The sequence below is a fragment of the Crinia signifera genome, chromosome 1 (genome assembly GCF_055691185.1).
Source record: "Crinia signifera chromosome 1, ASM5569118v1, whole genome shotgun sequence".
In the NCBI taxonomy this organism is placed as follows: Eukaryota; Metazoa; Chordata; class Amphibia; order Anura; family Myobatrachidae; genus Crinia; species Crinia signifera.
This window is the reverse complement of record NC_139217.1, coordinates 389,966,790-389,980,037: the sequence shown is the minus strand read 5'-3', so window position 1 is coordinate 389,980,037 and position 13,248 is coordinate 389,966,790.

Genomic DNA, 13,248 nt, shown 5'->3' with positions numbered 1-13,248 from the left:
TTTTTTTTAAAGTAGAAATCTGATTCTTTAAACGTAGAAGCCAGTCTGTGTCACTGTCCGTCATAAGGGTCAGTAGATGGATTTCCCCAAAAGCTGCGATCTTAGTTTTGATGTTTTCTAATTCCTTGGAGGACTGCACTATGACCAAGACCATTAGGTCAAACCAGCATTTATTAAGGATACCAACCCAGCGTTTGCAAAATTGAGGGTCAAATCTGCAGATTGTTGGGCAATTTCTAACTCGAAAACCTCGAGGAATCTTCTTGGTTTTGTAATAGTCGCTTAACGACAAAGCATGTAGGTGAAAGTCTTCCTCCTTCTTTTTGAGGCGAAGTAGATCTCGGAAGATGATGTCAGATGAAATGGCTTCTGCTTCATAATCCACTCCTTTATCCAATATAATTGCATCAATCTCCAAGTCGGAGAATGTGTGTGTGTCCCCGATGGGAAAACTGAACAGATTTATATCCATCTCTGTACCACCTTCGGCCATTGGAAGACTGTGGGCTGTGCGTGTAGAGACATGCACGACCTTGTGTTCTATTGCTCCTCTTCCTGTGAAGAATGTCCCTCACCTGTACCTTGTTAAAACCCTTGATATATTTGAAAGTTTCTTTCATATCCCCCCTTTCCCTTCTCTGCTCTAAAGTATACATATTAAGATATTTTAGTCTTTCCTGGTACATTTTGTGATGTAGACCATGCACCATTTTAGTTGCCCTCTTTGTACAGTCTCTAATGTATTTATATCCTTCTGGAGATATGGCCTCCAGAACTGAACACAGTACTCTAGATGAGGTCGTACCAATGACCTATACAGTGGCATTATTACTTCTTTCTTTCTACTGCTGATACCTCTCCCTATGCAACCAAGCATCTGACTTGCCTTCTTCATTGCTTTGCTACATTTCCTACCTGCCTTTAAGTCCCCTGAAATAGTGACACCTAGATCCCTCTCTTCTTCAGTAGTTTCCATTATAGTGCCATTTATACTATATTTAGTCTTTGTATTTTTGATTATTTTGCATTTTTTGGCATTAAACTGTAGTTGCCATGCTCTTGACCATTCCTCTAATCTGCCTAGATCATCAATCATTTGTTTTACCCCTCCTGGTGTGTATACCCTGTTGCATACATTTGTGTCATCTGCAAAAAGGCACATTTTACCCTCAATTCCATTTGCAATATCAACAATAAAGATATTAAAAAGCACTGCTTCAAGTACAGATCCCTTGGGGTACTCCACTTGTAACCTTTCCCTCCTTTGACTGTACTCCGTTTACGAAAACTCTCTGTTTTCTGTCCTGCAACCAAGATCTTATCCATTTAACTATTTTAGAATCCAATGCCAAGCTTTCAAGTTTATTTAACAGTCTGCGATGTGGGACAGTGTCAAATGCCTTACTAAAGTCTAGATAAGCTACATCTACAGCCCCACCTTGATCTTTAACTTTAGTCACCCAGTCAAAAAAGTCAATAAGATTTGTTTGACATGATCTTCCCCCAGTAAACCCATGCTGTTTCGGATCCTGTTGCTTTGTAAGTGGACAGTTTGATTTCTCAGAAGTGTGATTGACTTGGACTTACATTGTGTTGTTTAAGTTTTGCCTTTATTCTTTTGAGCAGTGTATATATATATATATATATATATATATATATATATATATATATATATATATACATGGATGAGTATTTTACAAGTAGAAGAAAGGTCGACACTCCTCAGACTGATCCAAAAAAAGTTGTATTTAAATGAAGCAAAAATACATACAAAACAGCATCATCAACGTTTCATGGCCCCCCGGCCATTTCGTCAGGATGTGGAGCTGTGTGTGCATAAAGTGCAAGTGCAGAGATGTGGCTACATATACTAGAATTCTCCAGACAGGACAAGGGGCCATTGCCTTGTTTCAGTGGAGAAAACCATTCTCATATATGAAGTAATTGGGCTGGCAAATAATAAAGACAATGATCTGGTAGTCTAAGGCTTTTCTCCTGTAGTTTAATAGATGGTCATATAGGCTATGTATGATCATCTATTCCTCCATATAACAGAGGTTATATACAGAGGAATTTTGTAGTACATACACAAATTTGGGCTGAATTACAGAGGTGTCCTTTTCCAGCTTATTGCCTCCCTAACACCATCAAACTGCCCCCATTCAGCCCAGTCCACTCATATGTGCAGTCCACTACCTCTCCCCTCACCCTCTCACCCAATATTTTTAACACTCTCACTGGTATCACTCACTGCCTTTACCTGGTGTCACCCATTGCATCTCACTGTCACATAATGCCTCTGTTTATCCAACTGCCTTACCCTATGTCTCTGCCCTGAGTCATTATTTCTTATCACCCTCTCTCTCCTGTCACCTTCTGCCTCCCTTGTCACCCTCTCTATGTCAACCACTTCCTTTTACCCTCTATCTATCATCCCCCCTGCCTCTCCCTGTCACTCTCCCATTCTCATCCTTACCCTGGTGTCACCCACTACCTCTCCATGGTGTCACCTGTTTCCTTACCCTCTTCCTCTTCCTTTTCCTTGTGTCACAATCTCCCCATTATCCTCTCTCCTGTCACCCACTCCCTCTCCCTTTCAACCTCTATGTCACCTACTTCCTCTCCCAAGCATCAACCACTTCCTCACGCTGTCACCCATTTCCAAGCATCATCCATGCCTTACTCTCTGCCTCTCACCTGTCATAGTTCCCCCCTGTTATTTTTCTCTGGATCTGTACCTGATATTACATTCTGTTTGCTGATGTAATTGTTTCTTAATTTATTTGTATAGCATAATTTTGCTTCTGTTATTTTTACTGCATCCAAAATTTATAAATAATTAATTTAATAAAAATAGCTTTACCTGCTGCTGTGAATTATTCTTTCACAACCTCATATTAAGTAGATATAATGTTAAAAAACACAAAGTCATAAACTCTACATTCAAGCTGCAAAAAATATGAAAAAAAAATAAATTTCAATTTTAGTTTTTCACTTAGATTTGGATTTTCCTAGATTTATTTATAGGTTTATTAAAATACAAATAACAACATAATGAAATAACTAAATATAATACAAAGTTTCTTTCCTTTTTGGCATTTTAGAAAAAAAAATTAAATATATTATCGAGCTAAATGAGGATAAATATATATTTAATGTATGATTACTGGTACTTTTTTTTAGATTACTACATAGAAATGATACAAATATTACCCTGAACATTTGTTTCACTAATGCCATGCAAGTCACTGAAGGAGTGTCAGCAAATCTGTATTTTTCCACATTTTCTAATTTTTGTTTTTATTTTACATGTGTCATAGTATTAGTTAATGCAGCTGCCCTAGCCATTTGGTGCAATTGTGTTGTTTTTATTAAACAGGCTGTCAGGATCTATAATTCACACATCATTAACTGCATCATTAAGACTACTAAGGCCCTGTGGGTCTTAACTAGTAACAATCTTAAGAACAGAAAAATAATCTCTGTATGCCATGAGCTTTATGTTAGTCGGTTTTTAAAGCATATGCTAATGATTACAAAAAATAAACCTAATTTGTATGAAAATAAAGATGTATTTCCTCAGCTCAATAGTCTTTAAAAAATGTCTAGCGCTATAAAATTTATATTGACGTTAAAAGTAAAGATCTTGAAAATATGTAAAAAAAAACATTACTTATGTTAAAATAATAGTAACATTATTAGAATTGTCTATTAATAAAATGATTTGGTTGAAAAAATCAGAAAGACTTTTAAAATGTACTGCTAAGCACAGCCATTTTTGATCACCTAGTGTTTAATTTAAATGTAACAAAAATGTAACATTCCACAGGGACGAAAGGCAAGCTCTCAAATGCAATCAATGGCAGCTTGAAAGGGAACATCAACAATTTGAACTTCTACATTTATTTACATAACTGCAGGCATTAACTTTTTAACCTTGAAAAAGATTAGCATTCACTCAGCAAGTATTAATTTTAAAATTACAATTTAAGTAGTAGAACTGCAAAGTGTTATGTCTTGAAGGACTAGAAAACACTCTCAAAATTGGCACATAAATATGACCCTGCTCCCATTCCCTCTCCCTTCATTGTATAGAGCTTTCAATCAATAGCTTGCTGAGGTGAATGGAGAGTTACCACAGTAACAGAATCCCATCTTAGCATATGAGCACATGCTGCTAGACTGACCAGTTTTTCTGTTTCCTTTAGATTAGAAAGAATGGGGATTTTAGCAGTGACAGAATTACTCTTAAAGTGTCCTACAGAGCATAATGAAAGTTACATGCCAAGCACACTGCATTTAATGAGTGTCTCATAATAAAATATGTACTGTTTCCACCAAAAGTTTGGGCCCCCATGGCTGAGCAATGACAGTTATTATAGGCTTAATGGGCCTTTAATTACTTGAACTGTTTTGTATTTTAATAAGCAGATTTCATTTCACAAATTCATTTTTATTTTCTTGTTTGTTTAGGATTATTTGGAAATGGTAGCAGATATAGATTATTTTGGTAGTCTCAGGGCCGGTGTAAGGCTTCTCAGCACCCTAGGCAAAACTTCAACCTACTCCCACCCCCCACCCCAAAAAAAATCATGTTGTCCTCCAGGCCCACCCGGGAAAGTGAGAAAGTCCCCCTTTTTTCCTGGAGGCACTCTGCATCCTCCCCTTTGCCACCCACAACAGAGTACAAGGAGGAGGGGGCAGCAATGTAGGGAAGTATGTCTCAAGGGAAAGTATGGAGGTGAGGTCTTAGAAGTTCCACAGTTGCCACCTGCATTAAGTACAAGGATCCTCATAGACATCCTTCATTTCTTTGGTTTGCAGACTTGGTGGCGCCCCCCCCAGATCCCGACGCCCTAGGCAGATGCCAAAAGCTGCCTAATGGTAGAGCCGGCCCTGGGTAGTCTATGGTAACATTCATTAAGTGAAAATACAGTACAATATAAACAGTAGCAAAGAAGGTCACTATCCCTACTAATATATATATATATAAAATTAAATGTATGTATGTTGCTTAATTGTGGCCAAATCTTTCATTCAATTGACTTGGCAATTGGCATAATAATAGTTTGGAGGCTGCATTAGAACATGGGCAATGTGTTCTCTCATAGCTTCAATTCAAATGCATGTTTTTTATGGTTCTAGCATTGTCAGAAATCGGCAGAGAGCACAGCGGAGGTGCAGGTACTTACCAGTCTGGACGCTGCAGGCATCCTTACAGTGCTGGCGTCTGATGGGCTGGGGCTTGCTGGTTTCTCTGGCCAGTCTGACAGCCTCTCTCCCCGGAGTATGTTGTGGCAGGTCCCGGAATCTGGGAGCCGCCATTTTGCCGGAGTCACATGACTCCATTCGGCCAATCAGGGCCTTTGTATGGGAAAATGTGTATTCCTCCTGCCTAAACCAACTCACAGACAGGGGAGGGTTTTTAGGGCCAGATCCTGGAAGGGTCTGGTGCTGGTGCAACTTTCTTCACAGTCCTGCTGTGTCCTTGGTTCCTAGCTCCTCACGGTGAAATTCTGACACATGTCCGTCATCTCGCTGTGGGTCCTCCAGTCCAGTTATCTGGTTAATTTCCCGACTCCTGCATCCCCGTCTCAGGTGCCGGTCCACTCGTCTGGTTACTTCTCCGGTTCCAGTATTCCTGTTCCAGTCCACCCTCTGGTTACTTCTCCATTTCAAGTATCCTCATTTCAGCCTCTGGTCCAGTCATCCTCGTTACTTTCCCGGCTCCGGAATTCCCGTCCCAGGTTCCGGACCATTCGTCTGGTTACTTCTCCGGTTCCGATATCCCCATTTCAGTCTCCGGTCCAGTAATCTGGTTTCTTTCCCGGCTCCAGCATTCCCATCTTAGGTTCTGGTCCACTCATCTGGTTACTTCTCCGGTTACGATATTCACGCTTCAGCCTCTGGTCCAGTCATCTGGTTACTTCCCCGGTTCCTGCATTCCCCTTTCTGGTTTCGGCCTACTCGACTGGTTACTCTCCCATTCCTGCTCCCAAGTACCTACGCAGATCCCAGTGACCGGTGCAGAGTGCCGCGACCTGCTCGTAGGACGCTGCAAGGTCAAATCCATCCAGCAAATTTAGACTCTGCGTCTCTGTATCGGGTCTCAGCCAACTACTGGGTATCTGGCTACCCTACCTCTGCATATGAGGAAGCAGTATATTAGGCCTGCCAGTTTTCAACCGCCCTCTGCTCCCGCTGCATCCAACCTAAGTCCAGACCCGGTTCCACAAAACCCACAGTTCGTGACAGGCATACTAACTCCAATGCATATGTCTGACTCAGAACCTGCTACACAGCCCTGAGGTCATGGGTTTGATTCCCACCATGGCCCTAACTGGGTGGAGTTTGTATATTCTCCCAGTGCTTGCGTAGGTTTCCTACGGGTACTACGGTTTCCTCCCACATTCCAAAAATATACTGGTATGTTATTTGGCTCCTAACAAATATAACCCTAGAATGAATGTGTGTGAGTGTACATGTGGTAGGGAATATAGATTGTAAGCTCCACTTGGGCAGGGACTGATATGAATGTTCAGGTACAGTATTCTCTCTGTAAAGTGCTGTGGAATATGTGTGCGCTATATAAATAACTGTTAATAAATAATATCCAAACCGGTCATCAAGATCTACCAACGGTCCACATTTTCCAAATTGGCTAGCTGTACACAGCTGTAGTCGTTGCCAACTGTCACATTTTCAAACTTGCTGCATGCATACCTACTATAAATTCACAGGTAGCCTGAAAAACATGAACTGTCCTTGGATCCTTCCCCACCGTTGGTGTAAGGAGGGGGCTGCATGCTGCAACTTGTGGCAGCCTGCCTTTTCACTACTGGCAGTGGGTGGTCCCTCTCTTTTTTTTCTCCCACTCTATCTTTTCCTCCCCTCTCCCCTCATTCCATTCTCTATCTGGGTAAGGGCCCATTTTTTAGAGGTCTAGTCAATCTCCAGAGAGTGCTTGGCCAGTCATTACAATGGCTTGTCTAACCAGAAAAGAATACATGAACTGGGCAACTTAATTAATATATTTAGTAAATACTGGTAGTACCTGTAAAATAATGTACCAGATTAATAATAACAATGCCCTGTGCAATGTAAGGTACCATACTGTATGTATAATGTATAGGCAAGACTCCCTGGGGGTTTTCTCTGTACCCCTGTTTGCCAGTCGAAACTTGAAGGAAATATATAGTATAAGCTTCTACATAGCTGAGCAACAATCTTTGCCACACAGAGAAAAGTCAGTATTGATTTTAAAAAAATGACAGTTGAAACCAACTACAGATGGTAGAATAGTGAGAAAGCACATTACAATTATAAACGTCTTAATAAGAAACAGCCAACAAAAATGAAAGGAAGAGATAAAGTTGCTAGAGATACTGTAAAGTCCAATCAACCAATAGAAGTGAAACTGTAGAGAAGATATAAAATCATAGAAATCATCGCTCTTTCCCAGAGTAAATGCACTAATTTTGTGACATCTGTATGACTAGAAAAAGGAAAGTTAATTAGGTATGTATAATACTTGGAGTGTTCACCACTCACATCAGGCATTGAATGATTGCATCACATCCTAGGCTCTATAGAGTTGAACCAGTCTACTTAATTGATTCCATACATTTTGACATAAACAGGAAACAAATTAAATTAAAACAATGCCTTTATTGGCTAGCTTAATGCGCGTTATGTGCAAGCTTTCCAGACTACTTAGGCCTTTTTGTCAAGCATTTTAGAAAGTAATAAAAAGTATCACTCCATTTCACCTCTTTTTTCTTCTTCTGTCAATGGCTAACACTGTGCAACACTTCACTGCCGTTTTGACAGACAGATCCTCAAAAACATAACCTGTTAGGGGTACTCAGCAAGGGGGAAACACTAATTTATAGCCTCCAGTTGCTGAATATATCAACTGACCAGCTGGATATGTAGGCTTTATTTTTCACAAAGATGGTTTCTGAACTATAATATTAGGGCTGGGGATTTCTGATATATGAGAGATGGCCCAGAGCAGCCTGGAACAAAGCTCCATTGATACTCTGAGAACAGGATCTCAAGAGAACGTAAGGTTTACAGTCTTCACATTAAAACCGTTTGTGCATCAGTTCCCATCTGTTTCACACATCTCTGTTCTGAACCAAAAATAAATAGTTGTATAAAAAAAGAGGGGACTATTGATGTTCTCAATGCATTTTAACACGCTCAATTCTCCATTTAAATAAATATTGTTGTGGAGAATAGAGGCTGAGCCATACAGTATCTCTTTAAATCAAGTGATTGTGTTTGTGTGTTTGGACACTATGGGGGAGATTTATAGTTATACACAAACCCAATGGTATATATACAACTATGATGGTGGGTAGGCTGGGCACAAATGAATGTATACTGTATGTGCAAAACTGATCCCACATTGTCTCATTCAGTGCCCTCTACACTGCAGCCTGATTGTCAGCCTTTGGGATATGGAGTTTGTGGAGCTGGGCAGCCTTTAAAAAAATAAGGCATGTCCTCCAGATTTTGTGATTTCTGGGAGTGGGGAGGTCAGTGTGTGTGCCCGCAGATGCAGGTTTGCTGGTCTCAGGTAAGGCGCCAATCTGAATAGCCTATGGCTTGCTCAGATGGCCATTGCTGTAATCATTGTTATGGTGATCCATTGCTGTACCATCAGGCGCAGCATTCAGATCAGCGATGCAGGCAGCAGGTGTCTTTTGCCCTTAGATGCCTTCTGCGGCATAAGCATATTGTAGCTTTGCAGCAGCAGTGATGCAATTAACATCTTTTGCTGAATCAGCCCATCTGCTAATCACACTGTCCAGGAGTATGCCTGTAATAACGGGGTGTAGCTCTAGAGAATATGTTTGGGTGGACAGTGAAATGCAAGGGATTAAATGGGACATGCTTAGATGCTATAAACCAAAATGAGGACTGTTAAGCAAAAGTATATTAACACATAAGTGCATCTGCTTTCAAATCTGGTGATTTTCAGCAGAGTGCTCATTTGCCAGGGTCCGCATATGTAGCTTAGAGCAAGTATGGGGAATTCACAGTCATAGTCATGTATTTCAGTCACATTTCCACCTCTTTAAAATACTGGCAATTAGGGAATTGAAGCCTTTTAAGAAGTGAGCATAGGCTGGTTTCTGTCACTTCTCCTGCAATATAGATACGGCCCGTGCAAATTCATGATGATTATTTATTAGTTATAAATTACCAGTTATTTCTATAGTGCACACATATTCCACAGCACTATACAGAGAATATTTGGTCATTTACATCAGTCCCTGCCCCATTTGAGCTTACAATCTATATTCCCTACCACATGTACATGCACACACAGACATTCTAGGGTTAATTTTTGTTGGGAGCCAATTAATCTACCAGTATATTTTTGGATTGTGGAAGGAAACTGGAGTACCGGGAGGAAACCCACACAAGCATGGGGAGAATATACAATCTCCGCACAGTTAGGGCCATGGTGGGAATCTAACCAATGACCTCAGTGCTGTGAGGCAGTAATTCTAAACATTACACATTCCATGACTAGTAGATAGAGGGGACAGTATACCCATACTGTCCCCTCTATCTACTAGTCATGGAATGTGTTGACTCTAAATACTGGCAGAAATTTGCATTTATGTACAAATGTATAAAGCGGCCGCACATATTTTAAGTAGCATATTGACTAAAGTGCTCTACCGTCTGTTAGTGTAAATGTATAACCATTAACTGTCCATAGAAAGCATTTGACTGAGTGCTAGAACGCCCTAATCACAGCTTCAGAAACTGGGACACCTACAAGAAAGCAATTGGATAAACCTGTTAATGAATTTACAACACAGTGAAATGGATATTAATTGACAAGATCAAATCTGAAACAATTGATCTATTTTAACACAGTGCTACTTATGTAACGAGTATAGGAATAATGATTTTTGTAATGCATGATGTACATATTATATAATGCTAATTTGGATAGGAGAGGAAGAAAACATCATTCAGTAAATGCCTCAGGAACAAAGTACAGTTAGCATGAGCCCAGCTCAGTAGAAGACATAACAAACATATTCAAAACTGTTCAGTGAATATACGCCTCGTTTAGCATTTGGCCACATTTCACTGGCAGAATTTGACCTTAAATGTTCCCAGTCCTACCCAAAACACACTGCACAGCAGAATAATTAACCATTGTAACCCAAGCTTTATTTTCTAAACGGTAAATTCTGAAAATGCTAAAATAAACGTACATACTGTACAGAACAGTTGTATACAGAATGGTGAATCAAATATGGAACTTAATCAGAATTACAGGAACTTCCAGCATATATGTTAAGGCACCAGGATATGCCGTATTCCATAAGATATGTAAAAAGTTGGACAATTAAAAAAAAATCCAATTAAGTTTTAAAAGTTGACACTATTTAAATAAGCAATGTATCAATAGATGAGTTCTACTATCTATACAGTACATCATGTAGATCTATAACATTCCTTACAAAGAAATAAGGATTAAAAAGGGTTGAGATTACCTGAAGGATAAAAAAGGGGCAGACTAGATAGGCCAAATGGTTCTTATCTGCCATCAAATTCTATGTTTCTATGTAACATAATAACAGCCACTTTGTAAGCATTATTAAAAGAAAACACCCCCCCCCCCCCCCCCCAAAAAAAAAAAAAAGTTATCTTTTAATACAATTACAGTGTGAGGTTCCTCTGTGTCCAGGGATTCACACAAAATGTGACTGCAACGAGGTCTTTCTCGACTTGCCTAATATAAATTGTAACAAAAGATACATATTGCTCACTTTCTTAAAATATTATACATACAGACATAATTAAAAAAATAGTATTTAATTAGTAAAGTAATAAACATGTTAAAACTTTAATGTTTGTAGGCATACATTACATATAAAAATAGAGTATGTAGCATATATTCTACATTACAAACTTGATATTAGGGATGCCAATCCCGGGGCATTTTTTCAATCCCGGATTCCGGGATTGAAAAATGCTCAATTCTGGGATTCTCGGGATCCCGGGATTGGCATCCCTAAAAGAAAAACACACCCTGTCCACCCCTATATGGGCGGGCAGCTGCGTGGCAGCCGGGAGCGGGGCAGAGCAGCGCTGCGGGGGTGCAGATTTACTTACAGGCTGGCGGGAGCAGGGCAGACAGCGGCGCTGCGGTGATGCTTGCCTGCCTCCGGGCAGGTAGCGGCGGCACCAGAAGCAGTCTAATCCCAAAATCCCGGACATTTTGGGGCCAAATCCCGGGATCCCGCCGATCCCGATCCCGCGATTGGCCACCCTACTTGATATGTCAAAATATTATATTTCTTCATATAAAATTAGGTGCTATTATATGGGAACCATAATGATAAATAGCAAAACATACAATGGGGGAAATTTACTATGATAGGAGTTCTATTTCATATGGGATGTTGCTATGGGCAACCAATCAGAATCTCCTGTACTTGTTTCCTAGAACGGCGCCCAGATTTCCTTTGTACGCTAACGTAGGCAAATCGCATCACATCGCATGGACCATTATATCGGCATGCGATGTGAATTTTTTATGTAATTTTTTCAATGCTCTGTGTACCTCACTGTATCGCATCTCATTGCATTGCACCTCCCGCAAAATCGCATGCGATCGCATGCGATTTTATAGGGTGTGCGATGCCATTATATTAGGTATACAATAATATGATTGTATAGGTCCTAAAAAGAGGTTTTCCGCACCCTCCACTATTTACGCCACTCCAATGCGTGGCAAAACGCGTCCTCCAACGTTTTCATTCCTCCACTATCCACGTCGGTGTGTAGCTGATTTGATATAGTGTGGCGAGCGAAGCGAGCCACCGAGCCCGAAGTGTGGCAAGCCCTGCGAGGGGACGCGGATTACTTTACATGTATTCCGCTGCGCTCACCACGCTTTGGACACCACTCTACTGAGACCGCTGGCTTAGCTACAGTATTAAGAGCAAATGTGCAAATAAAGGTGTATTAAATGCCGTTGCCATGGCGAGGGGGGTTTGTATGGCAAAGATGGCATATTTTCAGCGAGGAAAAGCCATCCTTGATGTTCAACCCCCTCGCCGTATTCAATGTTCGGTCGGAATCCTCAACATCAGAGGACGGCGAGGATTCCCTTAAACGGCAAGGTTCAACGCAAATGCAGCAAGTCCACTGCATTTTGTGGCTAGCCCTGCCATTTTGATGGCCACACTTGCCATTTCCTCCTTGCTGAAAAGAACCAGCTAGGTGGAAATGGTGAGTTAAGGGGACGGCATTGAATACTCTGAAGTATACACTGAATACACTGCTCGCTCTGTAGCTCCCCATCGTGGACATTGAATGCCGCCCTAAGGCTACAAACCCGAAGAAATATCTGGGAGGGTAGACTGTCATCACTACCAAATATTCCTTTATATGTCATGATGCTTTGTCCCACCCCTGAAGATCAGGGCTTCTATAAATAAATAAAATATCCAATCAAATTAAAAATATATCAGGAATTGAGTCTTAGTCCACATTTACTAATAGGTTAAGTTTTGAATCTCAACTCTTCCTCTTTCTTTGACATTTGAATGCATTTAAATGATTAAGATAATACAGTATACAATTTTGCAACCATTATTATGTATTTATTTATTAACAGTTTGTTATATAGCACACACATTTGTGGAGCAAGATCATGCTCCCACATCTGTACTGTATGATATAAACTGAAACTTGAAATAAATAAATAAAAAAAAAACATAATGACAATTGGTCAAAAATCCCCAAATCAGACCATTTTTATGATCCAAAAATGGATCAAATCTAATTGAACTGTGTGAACTTTGCATATTTCCCCATCCTTGTGTTGTGTTGTCTTTCTCTTACAAGGCAAAAATATACCAGTAAGTTGACTTTCTTCCAAAAAAAATGATACTAGTGTGTTTTTGAGTGCATGTACATGTTGTTAGGAATATAGTTTGTAAGTCTCACTTGTATGATTTGCCAAATATTATATGTCAGGTGTTCCATATGTACATGCTATATAATTAATTTGTAATAAATAATAAATTAACATGTGCTGTCTTCTCTTAGTTAAAATTAATGAAACACCTACTGTATCAAAAATATAGTAGTACAGTGGTTAGCATTGCTGTCCCATATTGCTGAGATTGTGTTTGATTTAAAACAGGGCCCTATGTGTGTGCCATGTGTATGTTCTCCATTTGTTTACATAGTTTTGCCTCA